The sequence below is a fragment of the Magallana gigas genome, chromosome 1 (assembly GCF_963853765.1).
Source record: "Magallana gigas chromosome 1, xbMagGiga1.1, whole genome shotgun sequence".
In the NCBI taxonomy this organism is placed as follows: Eukaryota; Metazoa; Mollusca; class Bivalvia; order Ostreida; family Ostreidae; genus Magallana; species Magallana gigas.
The window spans coordinates 27,870,245-27,888,004 of NC_088853.1; the positions used below are offsets into that span (position 1 = coordinate 27,870,245).

General features: G+C 33.3%; 1 long non-coding RNA gene across 1 annotated transcript in view; it reads left to right on the plus strand.

Moving 5' to 3' along the window:
- LOC105336714 (uncharacterized) overlaps window positions 1–17,760 on the plus strand; it is a 408,324-nt gene that overhangs the window by 327,005 nt on the left and 63,559 nt on the right. The gene's annotated exons all lie outside the window — the stretch shown is intronic.

Below are 17,760 nucleotides of genomic sequence, written 5' to 3' on the forward strand. Positions count from 1 at the left end.
AAATAGTCAGATTTTAAATGATACGAACAATTTAAATATTTTTTGTAGTCGTATGTATTCCTACGCCAGAGTTCAATATAGTCTCGTTCAACTCGACGCTCGGCTGTCTCCGTAAACCCTTGTCGGAGATTTACGGTGTCAGCCGAGCGTTTGGTTGAACGAGACTAGAGTTCAATATTGCTTGGATCCATACAATTTTCGAGAAATATTTCTACTACTGATACATAGTTTGATTGAATTAATTTTATCTTTAAATATTATTTACCATGATTCATATGGAGGTTTCTCGACATTCTAGTCGAACAAGTTTAAACATTCATATTATAAAAATATGCGTAATTCAAATTAGAAACTACATACATACATGTACTTGTCATGCAAAACAACATTCATTGATTTTAAAATAAATAAACATCAAAAAAATCAACTCCCGTCAGTTCTTCAGTACTTTGATTTAAAATTTACATTTAGTTGATAATCTATTTAGGTTTGGTACAAACATTATTTTCTTAATTAACACGATACAGAAAGTGTTACGATTTTTTACTTTAGCATTTTCAAATAAAATATCGGAAAATGCATCATTACTAGTTATTAGTTATTTGTAAATGTACATGTAACCACATGGCACTTTTCATCAACTCCCCTATGCAGTTACTCTGGCAAACCGGAAAGTGAAACAGTGTTTTGACCGCTGACAAGACTTAGTATGACTGCCGTCATGAGAAAAGGGTCCTTATCTTTTGACGTCACAATGCTCAGAAAACGACGTCAAAGTAGCGGCATTGTAAATGCAGTTTTTCTATTTTCTCTTTCTATTTGTTCTGCGTCTGTGTTTTGCTTTTTGAATAACTAGAGTCTGGACTTGCTCTTATACCGCAATTAATATTTTTTCAATCAACTATTACATGTTGATTTTAAAAATAAAGATTTAATAAATGAAAAAGACACATGTAACGTCAATATCTACACATTTCGAACGCGTAATATTGCACACAAGTTGATGCTGAAATATCATTAAAATGCTGCTTTTGCATCAGCTATGAAACTTAAACACCATATTTTCCATTCTGGTGTGTGATGAAAATATATATGCTCTACTTGGGATATCAGTTTTATAAATCGAAACCAAAGTCCCGTCTCGCATACGCTTACTTATTGCATATGATTGAATGCGACTGATCGTTGATTTACGATGATGATTAATAAAGTACTCTAGTTTGCATTAGCAATACATGTATGATTTATTTAAGTAAAAAACAAAAACTACACTGCATACTCGTTGTTGATAAGAGGGGTTGAAGGCATACCGAGATTTACTGAGACATACCGAATCGATTCAGAGAAGTATTTTTCAAACAATTATCTGCGCAGTAATTACTGTGAAACAATACAAGTCAAATATTTCAAAAAAAAATTTAAATAGTTTTCCTCACGGGAGACGATTCTACACCACTTCTTAAATAAGTCAGAAGGATCACGAGAGAAGCGGCTATGTCTCAATTAAAGTGCTACGACCAACATAAAAAATAAATTCTCGTATAATTCTAATACTAAAGAATTTGCGATCAAATTTTGAAATTATTTAACGAATTAAAACGCATATTTGTAACGAACGGATTCGAAAAATTTGATAATTTTTTTCACAGCGTAAAAATCTGATTTATCGCATTTGATTTCTTGGGAAAATCTGATTCTTAGTGACATTTTCATGTAACGTGCCTTTAATGAAACAACATCAAATTATATCTGCCTGTAAGATTGAAAAACGTGTGTATTATTTGAGCGCAGCATGTTTTATTTTCTTGTGCAATTTAACAACCCAAATCCACGTGTTGTGTGTACTTTTTGAGCTATTTTATCTAAAATTTAAAAAAAAATAAATCATAGCATGCCTGAAACTCACCACATTTTCATGGTTTTCTAGCATTTTTATATGATTATTAATATTCATTTCAAATCAGTACATGATTCAAAATTCCTTAAAACTAAACAGGTTTGTAAATGCAGTCATTATACTACTATACTTATGATATCAAGTCTAAAAAATTGCCGTTTTATGAATAAACAATTCATACTTATCATTAAATATAATTTAAACACTACATGAAGATGTGCGACACTTACAATTAATAACATGCATGGACGTACAATTCATCTTCATGGATGATGGTTTCATGGATGATGGTTTCTCATCTTTTCTTTTTTATACAAGAAACAAATTACGATGATACTGAAGTCAATGTTTATGTGTGTATGTTACAATGTACAATGTACAGCAATAAAACAAAATCCGAGAATCGCGATATTTTTTTACTTTTATTTAATTTTTCATCTTTTTTTTTAAAATGATAATCACTCGGCCGATATTAGTATTCAATGAGAGAGAGAGAGAGAGAGAGAGAGAGAGAGAGAGAGAGAGAGAGAGAGAGAGAGAGAGAGAGAGAGAGAGAGAGAGAGAAATAAATTAATGCAGAGATACATTTATTCATTCATCTTGTAACATTGATAATAAGAAAATTAAATTAAGTCAAGATGTAAAAATGTTACTACTCACTGAATATACACTACGTCTATCGGCATTGTACTATCGATTAGTGTAAAAAAAAAATGGACATAATAAATGCAGAAGTCTTATTAAAAGTTACATGCAATCTTGCATTTTGAAAAAAGGTAAATAATGCTTATATATAATAATTTATTTCAACGATTATGGTTTATAAAAATCGCATCACAAAAATACAACGGTACGCATGAACTTACAAAGCGATTGAAAAGAATTATAGATTCAGTATGTTGAAGGGGGTGTTGTATTTAGTTGGTCTGTCGTATTTGATACACTTAATTAGATGTGTATGAGTATGTTTAAACAATAAACATAAACAAAAGGTAGCGATCAATACCGAACGTATTAACGTAACCCGCGTTCTGTAATGTGGATGTCTTATTAGCCCGCATTTATCACTGAAGAAAGCATTTTATTGTTTGTATTTACATCTTTCTTTTAATAAATCAATGAATTGAATTGATCGTAATAAGTAAGTAAAAGTTATTAAATTATTGTTAATGTACACCAGTACGTTAGATGAAAGCTGTAGCCAAAGCGTCTTAAATGGGAATTTGAGTTTGGCAGCATCATGATTACTTCGTGCAATCCGTGATATTTCTTAGGTTGCTGAAGACTTCGACCGATCGAGAAACTGCCTGGTTAAAACTGGACCGATGAGATTTCAGTCCTGTCTGTTTCTACACAGCTGTGAATTACAATCAATTTTCGTAAGAAAAAAAGGAATCATACTTGATGGATGTAAATATAAGATGCCATTTTTGTTAAAAATCTTTTCTCCACATTTTTGTAGTTGGAACTTTTCAGTGAGACAGTCAAAGCGATTTTTTTCACCGGTAATTTCATAAGAATTAAGTATTGATAAGGTAGAAAAGAGAGAAGAAATCAGGAAAGTAAATTAACACCATATAACATCCGAGTTTCAAAAATAGCTATTGATTGATTCTAAACTTGCTTTAGAACTATAAAGATACCTAAAAAGTAATATCAGTAAATAAACGATTTTCTGTGCAAAAGGTTGATCAAAAAGAATAACTATTTCTCCTTTTCAAAAGAAACTCGTGTATGCCCCAAAATTGTGGAAACATAGGAATCGAATTTGACAATCTTTATCTTTGTTTGTTACGTGTTTGTTAATTTGCCTCTCTGCAGCTTAAATAACTTTGATACATTTAAAAGTTGGGGAGATGTTGATATTTGTTTTCTTTAAATATCCTTTATCTATTTATTTATCTTATTTTCGGGGGTTGGGGGGGGGGGGGGTTGCATGTGGATTTATCAGAAGTGTATCTGGATTAGCTGCAGAACTTTAACTATATCTGGATCTTCAAAATGTTTTGCTCTCTTTTGTTAAAATTGTAAGAAATCTAGAATCGTAGAAAATTATTAATTAATTCTACTTCAAACAATTAAATACGATGTGAAAGGAGGTATAAAAGTAAAAAAATAATGCAGAACAAATTTTGACGTTCATGACGTCGTAACGTTTTCGACCGGCTACGTCAAAGTCGTGTTAACATGTCTTACTAAAGTTGTCATAAAATGCTTAAAACACACAAGATCTTGGATATCTTTGTATATTTGTATTCAGAAAGAGTTGACTTTTCGGAATTGACAAAAAAAGTAAGTTTGTGAAATTTTGACCTTAAGGGCCCTTTTCTCGTGACGGCAGTCGTATATGAAAAAAATCGATAAAGTCGATGGAATGTATCAAGAAGCATAATATGTTTTTCAAGGTAACTTTTTAAAAATATACCTTGAAAATAGTCAGATTTTAAATAGTACGAAAAAAATAGATATCTTTTGTAGTCATATGTACATATGTTCCTAAGCTAGAGTTCAATTTTGCTCGTAAACAATTTTCCAGACTTATTTTAATTACTGATACACAATAAATCGTAGATTCTAAAGGCATGATTTTTATCTATAACTATTACATAACATGATTCTGATGAATTTCTGTCTATTGCCCGGAATACTAGTAAAAGAACATATGGGAATAATTATTCAAATGCAGCTAAGAAACAATTTATCATGCGAAATTGCAAATTGCTGACAGTAAAGATTAATGACAATAAAATCAAATCCTGTCAGTACTTCATTATTCTAATGCATTTTCAGTATTATCACTGGGCCTGTCAGAGCAAGTAATTTATGATTGTTTATCCTTTTTCACAGACATAATCTCCCGATTTGTATCTATCGCTTAAACTTTTGCAAAGACTCTGCCAATGACATGCATAATTCTTTATTGAGCCACAGGTAACATTTAGTAAACACAGACCTGTACATTGTTTTTCGAGCTATGAGCTCCTATAGTATCTGTATCAGAGTTCACTTCAATATCAATACAGTGATTTAATAGGTCTGAAAAAATCATTTAGTGATGTAAATTAATTTCCCATGTCTTATATAACACACATGAACTTTTTACTGAATGCAAATAGTTGTCATGACACCCATAATATCATTTTTAATTTAAAAAACAAAATCATTTGGTCAACTAATTATGACATTACCCTAATTACATTCAATGATGTGGCAAATTTAATGAATAGTTGTGATGTTAAGTCAATGAATATTGCACAATAAGCCATTTTGTAACCTTTTATGACAGTGACTTTGAATGACCATTTATTTGTACTGATATCCAAAATTGACTTTTCAAAACAATTTGGTTCTGTTTTTGAGAAATGGACTTCCACAGTATATAACCAGAAAAACATTTTTATTTTTGAGATGGGGCCAATTTTTGCCTTTAGTGTCCCTGGTTCTTTTTAAAAATTTTAATTAGATATTACGCAGATTAAAATAGTAAAAAAATCATAAGAAAAGGATAAAAATAAATATTTTTAAACGAACCATTTAAAATAAATTAAATCTGTTTAAGGAAAATACATGAAAAACAAAGGATTCCAAATTCTAGTGAATTATGTTTTTTATGATTCTATTTGAGTTTTTAAACAAACATACACATACAAACATGAATTCTGTTTATTTAACAATAGTTATAAAATAATGTGAAAAAAAACAAGGCCTAAATAGCATTATTATACTTTTCATGTTAAATTCTGAAATCTGATTAATTAAGACGCAATTAATAATCCGTTCTATTACCCTCAGCGTTAGCAACACACTTGGCAACGGGTAACACAACGATTTGGTACATGTGCGTGAAATATGCGCGTACGGTTCGCCTTAGAATTCACGTAGTTTCTTATAAAAGAGTAAAATTTTCTCTTAATTCAGTAAAATAAAATAATGATAATAGGTCGGTAACAGTTGAAATTGACACCAGTCAAAAACCATTGTCAACCTCTGCTTAATGTCGGTTGACAATAGTTTTTAAGGGTGTCAATTAAAAACCTCATTATGTTTAAAGGTCAAATTTGAATTTAAGAGGGTACTAACATGTAGTAGCCTTGAATCATTCAAGGTTCTAAGAAGGGTTCCTCAGAAAAAATAATGACCTTAAAGCAAATTATATGACAAAGGTTGAGAACTAACCATAACCACAAAGCCTATGAGAAATCAAGTTGTCTACAGTCTATTGTAAGGAAGGGGTGAAGCATGTATTATTCAAGAGACTTAGATACCAGATTAATCTTGAGGTACTTATAACATGTATCTTATAGCATTGCAATCATCACACAAGTGGAAGCCGTGCATTTCTGTTTTATGAACGCCAATTTCAATAGGGTATTTGACATGACAAGAATATTGCGTTTAAAGATGACTAATCATACATGTCACGCTTATTGTTGTATGCATCTAGTTTTTTTTAAGGTGCCAATTCATGCGTGTCAGATTATAATCTACAGCTGGCTGTCAGATTGCCCTCACTTCTTGCAAAGCCCTTTTGAATTTCTAATATTAAATATCTGACCACGTGACAAGGCTTTACTGTATAAAATGATGTGTTTCTTTTTTTAATAAGTTTTAATTCTTTGCTTTTTTGAAAGGAGGTGGGGTGGGTGGGGGGGGGGGGGGTTATTAAAATGCACATCCATTAGGTGTGACCCAAAATACAATTAAAAAGTAGAAATCACAATCAATTTTTAATACCTTGATTAAATGGTTTGCTTTTTAAATGATTTTTATTCTGGAAGGGGGTTTAAAAATTCACATCCATTAGGTTGACAACAGATCCAAAATACATTTAAAAATTAAAAATCACAATCAAATTTTATTTACATTAGTTTATGTTGTTCGGATGTTCATACATATAAATGTCGACTGTAACAAATCCGAGTCCACTTCTTTTAAAGCTGCGCTGAGGTTAAAAGAAGCAAGGCTAAAACATATATATGGATATTCATTATTTAAAAGTGAATAAATGAACAGATTTATATAAGAATTACTTTTGATCTCTCATCAATGAGATGAGGAGTTGTTAACAATAAACGTACGTGAAAAATTACATATGTACTGCAAATAATTCTTACATTAATTTTCTGAAAAAAAAAAACCACATAAGCCATCAAAGATATAGTTAAATGCCATTTTTGTAAAATCCACAGGTAAATAGACCTCTTTATTCCGACAAATAAATAATTTACTAAAAACTATTACAAGCGCATGTTGAATATAAACTAAACAATCAAGACAGGTGACCAACTGGCAGAGCTTTTATATTTAGTCACCTTTTGATTATTTTTCAACCACCTTTATATAAGGTAAATGGCATTAATCCTATGAAACGACTTGAAGCGTTTAAGAAATGAAATTTATAAAAATAAAAACTGGATAAAAACTAATACATACGTCGTTCACAGATGTAGCCAAACATTTGATTGCAGTATCTATAAGAATTTTTAAAAGAGCATCGCCAAGCGGTGCATCGCCTCGCGAAATGTTGGGGGAAGTGCATTATTCAGGGTATACATGTACAGGTAATTAGAGATACCAAATATTTATCTCCTTGAAACCTTTTTGAAATAAAATAGTTCGTCATTCCTATCCCCATGCACGCTATGGGGTGTATCCATGAGGGTGGGGGGGGGGGTGCATTTATACGTGATTGTACAATTCCACCCATCACTGATGGCGAAAACAGAGCACATCACTTAAACTTTAGTGATATCGTTATGCTCATTCTATTTGGTGACATACATTACGCATTTTCATTAAGGAATGATTTCAATATTTGTTTGTTTTATACGATATAAATTGGTTTGGGGCAGTTTACGCTTTATAAACCGCGAAGCAAAAGTTTTGATCTTTTATCAATAACTTCAGGCTCGGCAAAAGCACATCTGACATGATACAAATTGACAAATGTAAAGTCTAGAAGTTTGTTGAATTTTGATATGACCTTATATGGCAACTGCCTTCCTGTGGGAAAAGGCATACCGTAATCGCCGGAATGGACAAACAAAATAAACATAATATTCAGCTAAATATTCAGCTATAAAGCTATTCAGCTACAGCTGGTTATCTTAAACAGGTTGCCCTCACTTCCTGCAGGGCCCTTTTGAATTTCTTAAATATCTGGTCAACTCTTGTCAGACGAGACTCACGTACCTGTGACCACGTGACAAGGCTTCACTATATATAAGTTATTTGTTTCTTTTTTTTTATAAGATCTAATTTTTGATTTTAATTGTGGAAAGGAGAGGGTGGTATTAAAATACACATGCAGTAGGGGAAAAGGAGATTCAAAATACATTTAATAGGAAGAAAACACAATTAATTTATATTACTTTTGATAAAATGATTTTTAAATCAATTTTTATTTACATTAGTTTATTTTGTTCAGATATTCAAATATGTAAATGTCAACTGTCGCATATCTTTGTCCACTTCTTTTAAAGCTGCGCTGAGGTCAAAAGAAGCAAGGCTAAACAATACATAGGGATATTCAATATTTAAAAGTGAATAAATTAACACATTTATATAAGAACTACTTTTAATGAGAAGAGGAGTTGTTAAATATAAACGTATGTGAAAAAATGCATATGTACCGCAAATAATTCTTGCATTAATTTCCTAAAAAAAATCCACGTAAGCCAATCAAAGAAAAGCTAATTGTCATTTTTGTATAATTCACAGACAGATATACCTCTTTTTTCCGAAAAATAAATAGTTTAATAAAAACTATTCCAAGCGTATGTTGAATATAAACTAAACAATCAAGACAGGTGACCAACTGGCAGAGCTTTTATATCTAGTCACCTTTGGATTATTTTTTGACCACCTTTATATAGGGTAAATGGCATTAATCCTATGAAACGACTTGAAGCGTTTAAGAAATGAAATTTATAAAAATAAAAACTGGATAAAAACTAATACATACGTCGTTCACAGATGTAGCCAAACATTTGATTGCAGTAATCATTAGACCATTGGTAATGGAAACCCTTTCTCAACGCAAGACAGTGCTGTTTTCCTGTAAGTGTATATAGGATCCATATATACATGTATAAATACATGTATCTATAAGAATTTTCAAAAGAGCATCGCCAAGCGGTGCATCGCCTCGCGAAATGTTGGGGGAAGTGCATTATTCAGGATATACAGGTAATTAGAGATACCAAATATTTATCTCCTTGAAACCTTTTTGAAATAAAATAGTTCGTCATTCCTATCCCCATGCACGCTATTTGGTGTATCCATGGGGGGGGGGGGGGTGCATTTATACGTGATTGTACGATTCCACCCATCACTGATGGCGAAAACAGAGCACATCACTTAAACTTTAGTGATATCGTTATGCTCTCTCTATTTGGTGACATACATTACGCATTTTCATTAAGGGATGATTTCAATATTTGTTTGTTTTATGCGATATCAATTGGTTTGGGGCAGTTTACGCTTTATAAACTGCGAAGCACAAGTTCTCCAACTTTACCAAAATCACCAAGTGGTAATCCATTACTCCTTGGAAAAACACTGGACAACAAAGTACAAAACTGGGTGAAGAAAATCAGGGTAAACAGGGGTGTTATCAACGCAATGATTGTTATGGCAGGTGCCGAGACCATTGTCCAAAAAAAAAACAAAACGCGCGGTACAAATTGGCAAAGTACATCAATATAACAAAATACTTTGCCGTGTCTCTTCTTAGATGCATGGGCCTTGTGAAAAGAAAGGGAACTAAAAGCATATCTGGATTGGATGACAAACGTCGGGTAACGCTCCTTTTGGCAATCACCAAGTCGGGTTCATTATTATCTCCCCAACTTATATCTGTGGGAAAGTCTGATAGGTGCTTGCCATAGGGCGTTAGTTTACCATCGTCATGGGATATAACATACACAGAATTTCACTGGAGTAATGAAGAAACTACGGTTAGATTCGTCAAAAAAACATTATCATTCCATCTGTAAATAGAAGTCCCTGTCGTTATCCAAATGCAATCAACAGGCCGTGACCATTTTTGACGTGTACAAAGGCCATCTAAGCCCCAATCTGTTAGAATTGCTAAAACAAAAAAAACTGGATGCTGTCATTAGACAGTAATACCCGCACCAAGTGTTTGCCCTTAAATAACACTGTTTTGTACCAGTTTAATTAACAAGAGGCCCATGGGCCACATCGCTCACCTGAACTACAGTTATTTGTAACATTCTATTTCATAGCATATGTTATTTCTATTTTAAACTTTGAACCCCTTTCTGGGGCCCCAGTATTGGTCCGGGGTTTATGGTTGGCTTTAACAACTACACTATTTGAGGATCCTTGCATTGTAATCTCACAAACTGTAGCATTGTAGTTCTCAAGAAGAAAATTTTTAAACATTTTCCATATATATTTCTATGTTAAACTTTGAACCCCACTTGGGGCCTCAGTATTGGTCTGGGGGTCTTGGGGCCTATTAGTCCGGGAGTCACGATTTTACCAATTTAGAATCTACAATAGCCAATTATGCTTGCATAGTAATCCCACAAACTGTTGCACTGTAGTTCTTGAGAAGAAGATTTTTAAACATGTTCCCTATATATTTCTATGTTAATTTTGAACCCCTTCTTGGGCCCCAATATTAGTCTGGGGGTCACGGCTTCCACAATTTAGAAACTTTACAATTTGAGAATGCTTGCATAGTAATCTCACAAATTGAAGCATTAGTTCTCCTCCATAAGATTTTTAAACATGTTCCCTCCTATCTTTCTATGTGAAACATTGAACCCCTTCCCCTGGAGCCCCAGTATTAGATCACTTCTATAATTTAAAGTTTTTTACTATTTGAGGATCCAAGTAAAGTAATCTCACAAAGTATGACATTGCAGTTCTCGAAAAGATTTTTTAAACATGTTTCCTATATATTTCTATGTTAAACTTTGATCCCCTCTTGATGCCCCAGTATTAGTCCGAGGGTCATGATTTTAACACTTTAGAATCGACAATTGCCAAGGATATGCATAGTGATATCCGAAACTGTTGCATTGTAGTTCTTGAGAAGAAGATTTTTAATCATTTTTCTTATATATGTTAACTTTGAACCTCGCCTGGGGGCCCAGTTTTTGCCCGGGGGTCACAATTTTGACAATTTAGAATCTTCACTATACATACAAGCTTTTGTATAAATATTGGAATTTCTGGTTCAGTGGTTCTTGATATGAAGATTTTTAAACAATTTTCCTACATATTTCTATGTTTAAGTTGTAGCCCGGACCGCCTGGGGCCCCAGTCTTGGTCCGGGGGTCACGATTTTTACAATTTATAATCTTCACTATATATACAAGCTTTTGAGTAAATGTTGGCATTTCTGGTGCAGTGGTTTTTGAGAAGGAAATTTTTAAACATTTATCCTATGGATTTTCATGTTAAACTTTGAACCCCGCCTGGGGCCCCAGTTTTTGGTCCGGGGGGTCATAATTTTTTAATTTAGAATTTTCACTATATATAAAAGCTTTTGTGTGAATATTGGCTTTTCTGGTGCAGTGGTTCGTGATATGAAGATTTTTAAACATTTATCCTATGGATTTCTATGTTAAACTTTAAACCCCGCCTGGGGCCTTAGTTTTGGTCCGGGAGTCACGATTTTAACAATTTAGAATCTTCACTATATATACAAGCTTTTGTGTAAATGTTGGCATTTCTGTTGCGGTGGGTCTTGAGAAGATGATTTTTAGACATTTTTCCTACGTATTTCCATGTTAAATTTTGAACCCCGCCTGGGGCCCCAGTTTTGGTCCGGGGGTCACAATTTTTACAATTTAGAATCTTCACTATATATACAAGCTTTTGTGGAAATGTTGGCATTTCTGGTGCAGTGGGTCTTGAGAAGATGATTTTTAGACATTTTTCCTACGTATTTCCATGTTAAATTTTGAACCCCGCCTGGGGCCCCAGTTTTGGTCCGGGGGTCACAATTTTTACAATTTAGAATCTTCACTATATATACAAGCTTTTGTGGAAATGTTGGCATTTCTGGTGCAGTGGTTCTTGAGAAGAAGATTTTTAAACATTTTTCCAATGTTTATCAATGTTAAACTTTGAACCCCGCCTGGGGCCCCAGTTTTGGTCCGGGGGTCACGATTTTTACAATTTAGAATCTTCACTATATATACAAGATTTTGTGTAAATATTGGCATTTCTGGTGCAGTGGTTCTTGAGAAGAAGATTTTTAAAGACATGCACCCTATTTTCACTGTTTCGTAATTATCTCCCCTTTAAAAAGGGTTGTACCCTTTATTTTAACAATTTAGAATCCCCTTTTTTATAAGGATGCTTTGTACCAAGTTTCGTTAAATTTGGCCCAAAGGTTTTTGAGAAGAAGTCAAAAATGTGAAAAGTTTACAGACGGACGGACAGACAGACGGACGGACGGACGGACGGACGACGGACAACGCGTGATCAGAAAAGCTCACTTGAACCTTCGGTTCAGGTGAGCTAAAAATGAAGGCCACATGCAAACTCCGGTAATACATTTAAAAATTATAATTTTCATAACTGAAGGATTAGATCCCTTCCCATATGATAATGCACATGAGCAGCACTTTATGTGCAATTTGGGGTTGAACTGTTTGCAGTGAATTTTCAGTTAATCAATAATCTTAACATTTCATGTCATAGAAAGTATATGCCGGTTTTAGATTTGCTTCTGTGTGCATACATATGTACATCATCATGTGCACAGATTTAGAGAAGGGCTGGGAGTAAGGGGTCCAGACCCCCCCCCCCCCCCCATGAAAATTCATTTATATCAATTGTAAAATTACCAAAAATACACCTTGGACCCCAATGCTCTTACAGACATGTAAACGCTCAAACCCATTGCGCTTCAATGTTAGGTAACATTATTTGGGAGGTAAATATTTAATCAATATTTAATATACTTTATTGTTTATCTCAATAGAAAGTATACATGTACATCACATTACAGGTGTCCTGCACCACCTTAAAGCTGTTATTTACCTAATAAAATAGTGCAAGTGGATTTGAAGAATAGGTCATAAAAATACATGCATGTTACAACTGAATGATCTTTGTCTGAAGTTACGTACACAACACAGGTCTGCATGTCTCATTAGCGGGTACTAGTTTTACCCAGCTCTTCGATTAGATGGGTCCACGTGTATATATACATACATGTCTGTGTTTTCCGTATGCAGAAAAGGATTTGTTAAGATCAGCTAAAGGAATTCATTATAGTGTTTTAATTGGATTATCATTATGATGTTGACCAATTTAGGTAAGCATAATACATGTAGAAGCAGTAGCACAATATAATGAGATGCCAGCATATACATATATAAGTTCTACTTTCACTTTCTAAATGTGATCTACCTTTGACAACATACTGTATCATCATCTTTTAATATTTAAATAAGCTTATCATCGTTACCTATCCTATCGCATTTGTAAAGTTTCTGTCATTTTAGTTGTAAAAGTTATTTTTTTCATTTGTCAGACTGCATGCACTATTGAGTTGACCCCATATTGACCCTGTATAAACAATTTTTTATTAAATATGTGTATTACATGTAAGTAGGTGTAGACACTTATCATTTTTATATGAGTTATAAAAGGAAGGAAGGAGTATTTTTTTCTTAATGTATTATAATGCATCAAATACAATGTAGGTCATGACCTTATGGGACTGTTCTGACCCCACGAAACAGGAAAATACAAAATATCTTCTAATGTCATTATGATGCATCAAATGGTGTAAAGTACAATAATGACCCCCAGGTGTTGTCTTTATCCCCCCCCCCCCGCCTTTATGAAACAGGAAATGATATGATACACTGTATATTTTGTTAACTTCTGAGATATGAGATCCTCATCCCTAAACCATATAATATATTTTTGCTCTTTGTGTCATTGCGCGTAAAATTGTATGTAGATTATGCCCCCTTGGAGACACCCTGACATTTTAGAACTAGAAATGATAATGTATTTTATCTTATTCATATGTTATACATGTACAGTAGTGTTTGATCCATGTGGGTAAATCCTAGCCTAATGATGTCACTGCTTTGTTTAGGAGACTTAACAATTGCCCAAAATAGGAGAATACACATGGAAGTGATGCATATAACATTTTGTTTATAAATCTTAAAAATTGAATTAAGCAATTTCCAAAATGTTAATGTGAATCACGAGAGAAAAAGCAATCAAGAAATGATTTAAAATTTGCTACTGTACACATGTAAGAATGTATTAAGAAGACTGAATCTTTATAACTAGGTTAGATTGGGGGGGGGGGGGGGGGTGAAGGTGGAGTATATATAAACATTTATAATTTGAATCATTTATTGTTATTAATTTTAACTTGTCAATGAATACTACTTATTGATCCCAAGGTAGATATATGACCTCTGATCATATCTCAATAGATCATTTGTCAATTATGCAAGGTGTAATATAATTTTTTTTAAGAATAACATTTTTTACCAGTTTATAAAAGTTTTTAGACACCCAAATTATATTTTGATTTTAATAGATCATTCGACAAGGAGGGGGGGGGGGGAGAACAGTTTATATTTGAGTTTGTTTGGGAGTGGGGGTTCCAAGTCATATATTTGACAACTTTTTAATGTAATTTAAAATAAGACTAAGCCATACTACAGTCATGAACATGAATAGTATAGAACAAAACACAAACTAATACAAGTACATGTATATATACATAGGACGTATTACAAAAAAGATGATTGATCTATATCTGGGTTCTTAAATTGAATCATATATCATGTACATATTATATTATTGTTTCTTTGTTCAAGGCATTTAAGATGGTATGTAGGTCATGATCCCAAGTGCTCTTCCTGAAATTATTAAATATCATAAAAACCATTGAGATCCCCACCTTAATCCAAAGATATTATTCCTCCTTAGGTCATGCAGGCGCATCAGATCATTATGGCATGTAAGTCAGGACCCTAAGGGGTCATCCTGACCCCCTTAGAATCAGAAATTGTCAATTGTCTTTAAATTATTGATGTTTGATGATCCTATCTCTATTTAATCTTTATTATTAAGTCTCCCGAATGAAATTGTTTCTCAGAGATGGCTGAACAGAATTGTACAAAACTCTAGGATATGATAGACCTGCATATCTAGTTGTGCACCCTGGTTTGATTTTTCTTATTTTGGGTTAGACAACCACTTTTCAGGGGAGGGGGGAGGGGGTGTCAAAAGGGTGTGGGGTCTAACATTGAACCTTGTAGAAAGAATCGTAGACTCTATTGTAAATGGTAACTTAATTGAAAACGGACAAAGATAATAATATAGGGTTTTCATAATCATATATTGGCTGTTACTGGCAATATATAAGGTTTATTAGATCTGACCCCTGGGGGTCATCCCCACCCCCCAGGAATTTGAAATTACCATATATCTCAGAAACTGTTATAATCATGACCCCTAAACCATATATATTCATGTTTCTGATGTCAAGGGGCATCAAATGTTATGTAGGTTATGGGCCCTGTGGGTGGTCCTGACCCCCTCAAACAGCAAGTCCCTTAATATCTTCAAAACAGTTGAGATCCCCACCCTTAAACCATATATATTCTTGTTCCTTGTGTCAAGGGGCATCAAACGGTATGTAGGTCATGGGCCCCGGGGGTGGTCATGACCCCCCTTGAACAGGAAGTGCACGAATATCTCGAAAACGGTTGAGATCCCCACCCCTTAACCATATATATTCTTGATCCTTAAAGGGCATCAAAAGGTATGTACCGGTAGGTAATGGGCCTCAGGGTTAAATCTAATTTTTCAAAACTGTAATGCACATCTATTGAACAGTTCCTATCATACCCCAAGATATGATGTGTCTATCCATTAAATCATAAAAGGAGTTCTAGGATCTATGTCTTCTTGAAGTGATAAACGTCAATTTTCTGCTACTTTTTGACTCCCTGGATGAAATATAAATTTGGAAAACCTTACTGCACATCTATAGAACAGTCCCTATCATATCCCAAGATATGATTGTCTATCCATTAAATCATAAGAGGAGCTCTTGGATAAATGTTTGTTTTTTTAGTGATAAACGTCAATTTTCTGCTACTATTTGACTCCCTGGATGAAATTTAAATTTTTAAAGCCTTATTGCACATCTATAGGACAGCCCCAATTATATCCCAAAAGATGACGTAGCTACTCCAAAAGTTGTAAGAGGAGTTCTGGGAACCATATTTTTTTGGCCAAAAAACGTCATTTTTTGTTGCCCACTGATCCCCTTAATAAAAACATATGACACCCCCAATCATATTCTAGAAGATCATTTGGTTACTGCCAAAAAAATGACGTTTTTGAAACCAGTTTTTTTGTAAAAAAAAACGTCATTTTTTAGCCATTAAATGACCCCCAGGAGAAAATTGAAAATTTCGAAACCTTATTGCGCATCTATAGGATACCCTAAAACATATTCCAAAAGATGATTTGTCTACTGTTGAAAATGTAGGAGGAGTTCGAGGAAGAAGGTTTTTTGTGAAAAAACGTCATTTTTTACCAATTATTTGACCCCCAGGACTAACAGAGAATTTTTAAAACCTTTTTACAAAACAACATGATACCCAAAATCAAACTCCAAGAGTTCAGTTTGCTGGTTTACAAGATGTAAGAGCAGTTTGAGAAAGTAAAACGTGACAGACGGACGGACGGACGGAACAAGGTAACAACAATATACCCGAACTTTCTTTAGAAAGTGCGGGTATAATCGACTTAGCTGTTAATCGGTATGGAGGGTAATCGTGTTCAAAAATCAAGACATGTAAACTTGTAAATCCGAATATGCAATCGTGTTGATGTATGAGCCTGAGTATGAATATGTGTAATTCTGATAATAAAATAAACATAATATTCAGCTAAACTGTTACAATAAGCTTTTAATGAACGGCACCTTTTCTATCGAAAATACCGGTATTATTTTTAGAAAAAAAATTGATGTGAAAAATCGTTGCCGATGTAACGAATGCACTAATTTCCGTAATATAATTCTCATGGTATTATATAAGGATTAAGGAATCATTCTCTGAGTATTATGAAGTAATAATTTTGGACATGGCGTGATCAAATCCAATAAAGCCCGAATGGCTTTATGATAGATTTGATGCCTACCGAAGTTATCACATCATAATATGCTAAGAATGATTTCCCATTGAACGACATCTTGCATTAAAACTTAATAAACAGTAATAAAATATTTGCATTTAATGAATTGATTTCAATATTTATTTTTTATTAAAGATTTTGCGATGCATATCATTAATTTCATAGTGCTACATATTGACTTCATTTTTTCCTTATTTTTTATAATTATGCGTTCCATTCAGAATGGAAGTATCAAACGAAATTCAATTTTTTTTTTTTTTTACAAACGATGTAACGGAATCAAAACAAAAGTCAAGGAACGATCATGTAAAAACATAGTAAAAACTTTGTTTAATTGGTGTTAAAAAAGGGACATTGCTAATTTTACAAACCTTTTAATGTAGAAAGAAGACAAAGGAAAACAATGAGTTTGAACTCAATTGGTGCAATGTGTTTATTGTGCGCGATAGCAATATTACCTCAGAGAGATAAGATGTAAAATGATTAAGATAAGGCACACAGGTGAGCATCATCAATTGGTAAACAAATTTACGGGTGTCGCAAAACTATCGTTATATAAATCTTAAGACTATCTTAATGTCTGACTCCCGACAGTCTTACAATCTGTCTTCCTGTTTCAATAGAACAATTAGACTGACTCGATGTATTGCTACAGTTTATAGCAATTTAGTGTGCAAAATAACTTG